The sequence below is a fragment of the Lytechinus variegatus genome, chromosome 4 (assembly GCF_018143015.1).
Source record: "Lytechinus variegatus isolate NC3 chromosome 4, Lvar_3.0, whole genome shotgun sequence".
NCBI lineage: Eukaryota > Metazoa > Echinodermata > Echinoidea > Temnopleuroida > Toxopneustidae > Lytechinus > Lytechinus variegatus.
In genome coordinates this window covers 40,661,869-40,673,871 of record NC_054743.1, presented here as the reverse complement: position 1 = coordinate 40,673,871, position 12,003 = coordinate 40,661,869, and positions in this window count along the sequence as shown.

Here is a 12,003-nt window from a genome sequence, read left to right as displayed (position 1 = left end):
TAACAATTATGTTTTAGTCAGTATTCCAATCGTTTAATCTTAATATGCATTTTAGTGATCACTCTTGTGAATTTTTTGGCCCCCATTGCCATTGTACGCAATACTGTTTGGGCCAGTGGCGGCTATTATAGATATCAAAATACAGAAATGTTCCCATATATGACATAATAAATGATATATCTCGTTAGCAATGATGATTTGCATATACTTCATTCATACATCGCGATTTTGTGCAGTTTAGTGCTCCTTTTTATGAAAACTAGTTTTCCCTATTCGTATTGTACATAATAGAGTATGCAAGGGCCATGGCGGCCATTTTGAATATCAGGAAAATAAATATTTAGTCAGAAATTATTTTTTCAAAGAGTATTTCGCTCCTGCCACACAATTTCATGCTTTTCATGGCCATTGTGTGGACAATTTTAGGATCTTCATGGTTTTTTTTTTTTGCATATTTTGGGGGCCATGTTGGATTTTGCCAATTTGCGGAAAGTGCTCAAGGTTACACGAGTGGCATCATTCAGATTCGGAATCAGCATCACCGAATTGACAAGAAACCGTCAAAAAATATTGTATTTATAAAAAAACAAGGTTATGCCTCTTCTATCCTGGACTAACATGTGGGTAATTTTGTTCACATATATTCTTGGGTTTGGGTCTGATTTATCCAATGAATGTAAAAGTTTTGACAGAATATTACACTCGACTGAGCCCTGTCCATTTTCGTAAAGATCACAGAAATCGCTTCGGCAGAAAGGCTAATTTTCACGCTGTGTCAAAAGTCCAGGCTAAGCCCCATAGAAAATTGACTAAACCTTGTTTTTCTCATGTATACAGTATTTTTATGGTTTCTTTTCTATTTGAGGGTGCTGATTACGAATCTGAATAAAGCGACTCGTGTAATCTTGAGCATTTCCACAAATTGGCAAAATCCAAAAATTCATTCATCCGCGCCTCTAAGGCAGCCAGGTTTTGGTCTTCTCAGTTCCTAAATGTTTACCTAGTTTTATCTCTTTTTGAGCGTAGTAAGACCCGTCTCCGAAATACGAGACGCATTGACCATGATAATCTGATTCGAATTAGATGTGCTAGATGGAATATGCCAACCCTAATAAATACCAATTCCAGATCTGTAATACCGAAGCTTGATGATTTTTTTCTGTCTTACTCCATGACTATAAAATTGATGTGGCATGTATTACGGAAACCTGATGCCAATCCTTTATTCCGGACTGCTCTCTTTGAATTGATAACTACCACCCCCCTTTCAGATGCAACAGAGATCACACAATCGGGGGTGGGGTGGCTTGTTACGTCCTTATAATACAACACATTTTCAAATCATTAAAGAGCATCATGGGTCGTCATCCCAAGGCTATTATACAATTTAATGGAGACAAATAGTTTTCACAAAAGGGCATGTGGTAGCCATTTTGAATGTTGAAATACAGTATTTATCACCTAAATTACATAAGATATATTTTGTTATAAATCTTGTTTTCAGACAATATGTCACTCATACAACACCATTTGGCCAAGCAAAGCCTAAATCGGTTGAAATCATTTGTTCCCATTCACATGGTTCACCGTAAAGTTCTGTAGCGGCCATTTTGACTTTCAAATAACAGTATTTATCCCCTAACTGGCAGAATAAATGATATATTTCTAAAGAATTTATGCTGTCAAGGATAGGGCGCCCTTCGTACAACCATGAGGACAGACATATTTTCGTTCTGAGCCGAAATAACGCAAAATTCACAGTAATAACTAAGGGGATCAAACCAGGGCATATTGGACAGTGATTTATGACATTCAATAGTCTAAATTGAGAAGGGATGGAAAAGACGAAAGACTCTCACAATCTTGTAAGAGCAGTTGTAGGTTAGACCTCATACCAATTTTGGTGACCTTAGACCCGGTCATGATCTTTGACCGGACAAGACCTTTGACCCATGCCCTTCGACCACACGACCTTTGACCCAGTCATGACCTTTGAACACATGACCTTTGACCCACGCCCTTTGACCACATGACCTTTGGCCTGGTCAGCCTTTGACCACATGACCTTAAGCCCGGTCAGCCTTTGACCATACGACCCGATGGCCATAACCCAGACTTCCGGTCAGCCATGACGTCACCATGAAATGGTGTTACGCCACAGTTACGCAACCACCATTGATGTCATAGAATTACCCTTATCGCACCATCGGTATTGCACCACCGGTGCATCATCGCCACGTATGGGTGACGTTCGGTCGACCTTATCACACGATGCATCGACGTTGCGCGAGTTTTTAGCATATGATACGATGCACAAAAAGACATATATACAGTTTCTTATTCAAAAAGTGATCATTCTCCGCCTACCGGCAGATCTGCGGGCGCCTCGCATGACGTCACCAGCTACGCAAGCACTGTGATGTCATCCCAGGGAATTACCCTTATCGTACCATATCGGTATTGCACCACCGTTGCGCAATCGTCATCGCCACGTACTAGTACATGATACGATACACAAAAAAAGACTTCTATACGGTTTCTTATTCAAAAAGTTACCTTTCTCCGCCTACCAGCAGATATGTCAAGTGCCTCGCGGTTCATGAATCGATCACTCCATGCTCGACCAACGCGCGTCATTGAACTTTGTATATCCTATTGGAAAGGTGAAAGCCGACTCTCTCTGCCTCTTATTACACCAATTATTGGTAATCCAATATGTGATTGTAATCATGATAATAGTGACATCTCAGGCTCTACTCATTGCAGACTTTTCCCCATCAAAACTCTCTGACTTTTTCATACTGTTTTGTTCATACTTCCATACTTTTCACAACTCGCACGACCTGCCCGTCTCTTTGACTCGCAAAAAGTAAACCAGTAGATGACTCCTTTAAATCAACTTCATTCATCCGCAGTACAGATAACATGAAACACTTTATAGTCAAGGATGATTCTTTATTATTATAATTTATTCTATTCCATTTCAATGTAGATAGGTTAAGACAGTATATACACAGCGGATTTTGATACAAAGGTAAAAATAATGTAAGTTATGTTATCAAATTATGTTGTAATAACAAACTAATTGTTAGCTGTTCATTGTTAATATTAAAGTGAAGTTCTCGTTTTTCTATATCGTCGCTTAACTTAATGAATTGTAACACATGTATATGGATGGCATTCAGAAAACATCGGCAGTTCAATCTGTCATTTATGTTGACGGCGTTTTCTTGGATTATTATTATTATTTGACAAGCTGATGCTTGTGCCTTTAGTCAACTACATCTTCACCCTCCGTTTCTTCTCCACCATCATCGTCACCTTGATACTGGAATAAATCATCGAATTGAGAACCATGCCTGGCTAACACTCTCTGTCCGGCTTTCCGGAATTTCATGCCATTCTCTAATCTTTTCGTGAGATCGGACACGATTTCATGATTGATGTCAGCGTCTTCGAGGTACACGTTCTGCTGCAAGAACTGAGAGTAAAGATCGAAAAAGATCTTACGGATTTTTACGGATTCTACAGACTCAGGTCCCATACTGCATGGGTCATTCCAACGTGGATGAACATATTTTCCTTCAGATTATATGAAAGATAATATGAAAGAATCAATTAATCCGTAGAATCCGTAAAAATCCGTAAGAATTCGTAAAAAATCCGTAAGAATCCGTAAAAATCCGTAAGAATCCGCAAAATTTCGTAAAAATCCGTAAGAATCCGTAAAAGTTCGCAAGAATCTGTAAAAAATCATATGGAAAAACTAGCGGACAGAAGGTCCTCGCGGCACGCGCGCACCCTTATAACACGCATAATTCCCTTGCATCATACCCTTTTTCACAAACTAATGTGTATCAAGGACAAGCGTTGATTAAGATAGAATTTCCGCCCCCCCCCCCCTGAAATGAATGTTAACAACTTCTTCTATCAGATGACCATAATTTTTTTTTACATTCAGTTGGTGGGAAATATGGCAATTTATTACATTAAAATCACTAAAAACCATCCATAGTCAGGAATATGTATTGTGATAATGGGTTAGGGCGACATTTTTAAAGTACCCGGGTGGATTTCATCCGCCGTCACATCGGTGGGTGATGGTATCAAGAATTTCCACCCAGATAGTAATAAAGGGCACATTGTAAGGCAAATACTCATGAAAGAAACATGGAGATTGGTTAATAAGAAAATAGTGCACTTTTATCATCAAATCAGAGGAGATTTTCTATGTGATACTGATGTCCGAAGAGTAAACCTACACTCGACGTGCATTATTATTATTATTACTTATCATTTGTACTGCGCTTTTCCCATTAGGCCCAAAGCGCTTACAATGTAATATTTCAAAAACTACAAAGTATTAAACAGATAAGTTTTTAATGACTTTTTGAAGATTGCTAATGATGGAGACTGTCTAATTATTAGTGGCAGGTTGTTCCAGGATTCAACACATAGGGCTCGACAGAGCTTTTGTGTACGTCGGTGGTTCGAGTTACAGCGGTTTTCTAGCTCTTTCCATTGCAGTGCTGAACATTTTATTAGGAATATATAAACATATATACCTTGTCAGTCCGAACTATGGATAAAATATATCAGATACCATTATTTTTGCCAACAAAAATCTATTTTATTCTCTGAAAGTTGGATATATCTCTGAATATCGTGACGGGTCCATTATGTATATGAGGGGTGCATCATGGCTTATCACTGCATTGGTAAGTCTGAAATTTAAGTTTTGCTTATTCATTTCACTTTAAATGATGTTAAAACAAGGATAATTTATGAAATTGACACAAGATATTGCGAATCAACGCTGAAACATTATTTGTGAAGACATTTTATCCCTCTGTAATGTTATTTCCCCCATAAAGCCGCAATGGAATATTCTGCACCACTATGATCGCGAGGTCTGCAAACGTCGTCTGCTATGTTTTTACATGTCCGGTACACCGTATGCAAGTTTTCGATATGTGTGAGTAATCAAAGTACCTTCGCGCGCGTTTCATGATTATGTATTTATACAAGGTTGAACGTTAAGCATTTCCCAACAAATAATCATCGAGTCAACATGAATACTTTGGATATGTCCAGCCGTTACGCTTGTTCACAATGCGATAAAACCTTTAGTAGGAAGTATGATATGCAGAGGCATGAAAATAATGAGTATGACACTGGAGAAGAAACGAGTGAAGAATCCGACCCACCCTCTCAATTGCAAAAAGTTGAAAAATCCAACGATGATTCCGAAACGACCGTATCAGAAAGCGATGGATATAGTCCAGGATAGGCCCCATAGAAACTTGACCAAACCTTGTTTTTTTATATATACAATATTTTTTTATGGTTTCTTGTCAATTCGAGGGTGCTGATTACGAATCTGGATGATGCCACTCGTGTAACCTTGAGCATTTTCCGCAAATTGGCAAAATCCAATATGGCCGCCAAAGTATGCAAATTACCCATAAAAATCCTAAAATTGTCCGCACATTGGCTATGAAATGCATGGAAGCGTGTGGCAGGAGTAAAATACACTCTGAAAAAAATAATTTTTGACAAAATATTTATTTTCCTGATATTCAAAATGGCCGCCATAGTCCATTGTATACTCTATTATGTACAATATGAATAGGGAAAACTAATTTTTACAAAAAATGAGCACTAAACCGCAAAAAATCGCGATATATGAACGAAGTAATATTATGCAAATCATCATTACCAACGAGATATATCATTTATTATGTCATAAATGGGAACATTTCTGCATTTTGATGTCTAAAATGGCCGCCACTGGCCCAAACAGTATTGCGTACAATGGCAATGGGGGCCAAAAAAATTCACAAGAGTGATCACTAAAATGCATATTATTAAGATTAAACGAGTGGAATAGTGACTAAAAACATAATTGTTAACGAAATATATTATTAATATGCCATGTATGTGATGAATGTTGTATTTAGATATTCAAAATGGCTGCCAAAGGCCCTAAAAGCATTATCCACAATGAGAAAGTGGGGCAAAGAAATCACAAGAGTGATCACTAAAATGCATGTTATATGTGATAAATTCATTGGATACTGTTTAAAAACGTATTTTCTAACGAAATACATCATTCAGGTTTAAAGTTTGTGTTAAATACTGTATTTTTACTTTCAAAATGGCCGCCAGAGACATTAACAGTCTTATGCACAATGCAAAGTGGGAAACCAATATTCACAAGAGTGAGCACCATAAATGCAGATATTAGTGATCTATGAGTAAAATATTGTCTGAAAGCATAATTTCTATTAAGAGATATCATTTATTATGCCAGATAGGTGATAGATACTGTTATTGGAAAGTCAAAATGGCCGCTACAGGCCCTACGATATTATACACAATGTGAATGGGAACAAATTATTTCAGCATAATTTGGCTTTGCTTGGCCAATTGGGGATGTATGAGTGAAATATTGTCTGAAAACATGATTTGATATCTTATGTAATTTATGTGATGAATGTTGTATTTTGACATTCAAAATGGCCGCCATAATCCCTATATTTATCATGTACAATGCGAATGGAGAAACTAATTTTCACAAGAGTGAGAATCATGAAATGCATATGACTGTGATATACGAGCAAAAATATTGTCTTAAACATGATTTCTAACTAAATAAAATAAAATGTGGAGGTTATGAATGCTGTACTTTGAAATCCAAAATGGCTGCAATAGGTCCTAAAAGTATTATGTACATTGTAACATTAGACATATAATTTTGACAGAATTTGGCTTTGTTTGACTCTAAATATTGCCTATTATTGTGAATTCTGATGCAAGGGGAAATATTGTCTAACACCATGGTTTCTAACGAGTTATATCATAATGTTGTATATTTAAGGTGATAAACACTGCATTTTTAAATTGAAAATGGCCAACATAAGCCCTTATCGTATAATATACAATTTTAGTGTAGAAAAATAATGTTCACAAAAAGGGCATATGGCAGCCATTTTGTATGTTGAAATACAGTATTTATCACATAAATTACATAAGAGATGATATATTTTGTCATAAATCATGTTTTCAGACGATATTTCACTCATACATCACCATTTGGCCAAGCAAAGCCAAATTCTGATGAAATAATTTGTTCCCATTCACATTGTGCATAATATCTTAAGGGCCTTTAGCGGCCATTTTGATTTTCCAATAACAGTATTTATCACCTAACTGGCAGAATAAATGATATCTCTTAATAGAAATTATGCTTTCAGACAATATTTACTCATAGATCACTAATATCTGCATTTATGGTGCTCACTCTTGTGAATGTTGGTTTCCCACTTTGCATTGTGCATAAGACTGTTAATGTCTCTGGCGGCCATTTTGAAAGTAAAAATACAGTATTTAACACAAACTTTAAACCTGAATGATGTATTTCGTTAGAAAATACGTTTTTAAACAGTATCCCATGAATTTATCACATATATATGCATTTTAGTGATCACTCTTGTGATTTTTTTGCCCCTCTTTCTCATTGTGCATAATGCTTTTAGGGCCTTTGGCAGCCATTTTGAATATCTAAATACAACATTCATCACATACATGGCATATTAATAATATATTTCGTTAACAATTATGTTTTTAGTCAGTATTCCACTCGTTTAATCTTAATAATATGCATTTTAGTGATCACTCTTGTGAATTTTTTGGCCCCCATTGCCATTGTACGTAATACTGTTTGGGCCAGTGGCGGCCATTTTAGATATCAAAATACAGAAATATTCCATTTATGATATAATAAATGGTATATCTCTTTAGTAATAATGATTTGCATATATCACTTCGTTCATACATTGCGATTTCTTTGCGGTTTAGTGCTCACTTCTGTGAAAGCTAGTTTTCCATATTTATATCGTACATAATATAGTATACAATGGACTATGGCGGCCATTTTAAATATAAGGAAAATAAATATTTTGTCAAAAATTGTTTTTTCAGGGAGTATCTCACTCCTGCCACACAATTTCATGCATTTCGTAGCTAATGTGCGGACAATTTTAGGATTTTTATGGGTAATTTGCATATTTTGGCGGCCATATTGGATTTTGCCAATTTGCGGAAAATGCTCAAGGTTACACGAGTGGCATCATTCAGATTCGTAATCAGCACCCTCGAATTGACAAGAAACCATCAAAAAATATTGTATATATAAAAAAACAAGGTTACGCCTCTTCTATCCTGGACTAATACGAATCGGCAATGACAGCAAACACGGAAGAACTGAAGACAACCTTGCTTATCGAGGATTGTTAGAGCGAGCCATGTCAGCCACAAAGGACTTGAGAAACGAAAAATATCAGAAATACATCTCAGAAGGAATGGAAGAAGAAGACGCTAAAGCAAAGGCTCACGTAAAACTACTGTGGGCAGTCAAACGCATCTTTTTCAATCTTTACTCTCAGTTCTTGCAGCAGAACGTGTACCTCGAAGACGCTGACATCAATCATGAAATCGTGTCCGATATCATGGAAAGATTAGAGAATGGCTTGAAATTCCGGAAAGCCGTACAGAGAGTGTTAGCCAGGCATGGTTCTCAATTCGATGGTTTATTCCAGTATCAAGGCGACGATCACGATAATGATGATGGTGGAGAAGAAACGGAGGGTGAAGACGGAGTCTACAACTTCAGGCACAAACATCAGCTTGTCAAATAATAATAATCCAAGAACACGTCGTCAACCTAAATGACAGATTGAACTTCATTGTGTTCATAGCCGATATTTTCCGAATGCCATCCATATACATGTGTTACAATCCATTGAGTTAAGCGAATGTACATGTATAGAAAAACGAGAACTTCACTTTAAAATTAACAATTAACAGCTAACAATTATTTTATTATGTCAACATAATTTGATAACATAACTTACATTATTGTTACCTTTGTATCAAAATGTGCTGTGTATACACTATCTGAACCTATCTACATTGAAATGGAATAGAATAAATGATAATAATAATAAAGAATCATCCTTGACTGTATAGTTTTTTTTTTGTTATTAACATCTGTACTGCGGATGAATGAAGTTGATTTAAAGGAGTCATCTACTGGTTTCAATGTAGTATTCTTTTTGCGAGTCAGAGAGCCGGGCATGTCGTGTGAGTTATAAAAAGTATGGAAGTATGAACAAAGCAGTATGAAAAAGTCAGAGAGCTGTGATGGGGAAAAGTCTGCAATAGAGCCTGAGATGTCACTATTATTATGATTATAATCACATATTTGATTACCAATAATTGTTGTAATAAGAAGGCAGAGAGAGAGTCGGCTTTCACCTTTCCAATAGAAAATCCAAAGTTCAATGAGGCGCGTTGGCCCGGCATGGGGTAATCGATTCGTAAACCGCGAGGCACATTTCTGCTGGTATATAGGCGGAGAAAGATCATATAGTATCCTTTACGTGGCGATGACGATTGCGCCACGGTGGTGTAAAAACCGATATGGCGCGATAAGGGTAAATCCCTGGGATATGACATCACGGTGTTTGCGTAGCTGGTGACGTCATACGAGGCGCTTGACATATCCGCCGGTAGGCGGAGAAAGATCACTTTTTAAATAAGAAATTGCATAGATGTCTTCTTGCGCATCGTATCATATGCTATAAATACCCGTGCAACGTCGCTGCATCGTGTGACAAGGACGACCGAAAATCACCCATACGTGGCGATGACGCAACGGTGGTGCAATACCGATGGTGCGATAAGGGTAATTCTATGACATCATGGTGGTCGCGTAACTGTGTCGTATTACCATTTCATGGTGACTTCATGGCTGACCGGAAATCTGGGTTATGGCCGTTGGGTCGTGTGGTCAAAGGTCATGTGGACAAAGGGCGTGGGTCAAATGTCATGGCTGACCGGGTCAAATGTCATGTGGTCAAAGGGCATGGGTCAAAGGTCATGCCCGGTCAAAGGTCACCAAAATTGTTTTGAGGTCTACTACTTGTAAGTACCCCTAGTAGTAAATCGAAATCACCGGCATCTAAAAAGCCCAAGCTGAGCGGTTCTTCAGAATACAGCCCCCGGCCCAGGCCCCCGCAGTAGCTCGTTAGACCGTATGCCGATGCCGCTTCGTGATTGAGACGGTGCAAGTATGGAGGCTAATCGCTGTAGAAAAGAACTAAGCTACGACGAGATAAAAGAGTCACCCCCTCAGTGGTTCTTGGATTTTTTTTTCTCACGCTTTGAAGCACGTTTCGAAGAACGGCTGGGAAATATTCTCATTAAACAAATCGGTGATCTAGCGATGAAAATCAGCGGTCAAGAGGAAAAGATAAAAAGTATGGACTTTGACCTGTGTGATGTGAAGGTGAAGTGAAATGGCTCAGAGAAGAAAACGAGAAACTTCTTGATAAACTAGATGACTTAGAGAATGGAAGTAGAAGGTGCAATTTGGTGATCTTTGGGTTGCCAGAAGTAGAGAAGGAACATTGCCATAAGATCGTGGTCGATTTCCTCCGCTATTCTGATACTGCTAATGATGACATAGCACAAATAGAAAGGGTCCACAGGACACCAACTCGATCCGTTTCCCACCCAGGACATCCAAGACAACCGAGGAGGATACATGTGGCTTTTGCTACACTTGCTGCAAAGGAAAGGATCAGGAAAACATGTATTCAGAAGCTGAAGCAGTCTAAGTATCAGCAAAACAACCAAGACGTTCGTGTCTTTGTCGCAGAAGACTTATCTTGGCGCGTTCAGCAACTACGGAAAAAGAAACAACCCAAGTTTCTAAAGCTGAAAAAAGAAAAGAAAAAAACTTTTTTCTCATATCCGGACAAACTTTGTTATAGAGATACTTCAGGAAAGGTCATTGTAGTGAAATAAAATCACATTAATTTGCAAGAAGTAAGGGAAAACCTACATGACAATTAGAAACATTCTGAAGAGATTACATTAATTTCAAATGAGGACGTAGCCATGGAGACTCTAAAAACTTCAAAATTCCGACATAAAGACTAAGTAAACAAAGAAGCTGAAAATTTTGAACTAATTATGTTTCTTTTATGTTACATGTATTGTATTTTTTGAAGTGTTTCATATGGAGTACATTACTTGTATAATTTCAGGCATGTTGCCATTTGGCATTAAAGATTCATTGGCATTCATTATGATTACTGTATCAAAACAACTGGTAATCAAGTGCATCCACTTGGGCTGATGCCCCTTTGCTTCTTTTTAATGGCATGATTTAATCTCAGATATATACCACCTTATGGTATGTATGGTAGCCAACCCTGACATGGATCATAAAAAAACAAATAGATCAATAGAAATTTGTTACATGTAAAAGACAAAGTATCATTAGTGTGAATAAGTCTTCTTTTGTATTGCTAGTAATACATGCATATGTGTATGAATTTGTTGCAGTGTTGCTTAAATGTTTCTTTATTAGTTACAATGTACCTGGCAGTGTATGAGAGGATTTTCAACCCTTTTTTATTTATGAAATATCCCTACATTGGGGATTTTGCTATTCTACCCCTTTCTTATGGTACGCCATATCCCTACATTGTGAATTTGATTATATTGTTGTTGTTTAGTTTTTATTAGGGGGTCATAAAAACAAACTGATCAATCGAAATGTGTTTCATGTATCTAAGACAAGGTATATTGTAACTGTAACATAAATGGTATGCATTGGATATGTTACAGTGTTGTTTAAATGATAATTTATTCGTTGCCTGGCAGTGTATACATGTACATGAGAGAATTGTCTACCCCTTTTTATGGTATGCTATATCCCTACATTGTGGATTTTGGTACTGCTATTTGTTTTTTTTAAGGGAGGGAAGGAACAAAGAGAAGGTTCAAAACTTATTAACATTTATCATTTAACTTTTTTATACTGTTTTGTGGGTAAGGTCCATTAATTTATCACTCTTACACCAATTTAATATCTATTTATTTTAATTCAGGTTTCAAACTGTAAGAAAACAAATGGTTCACTGTTCATGA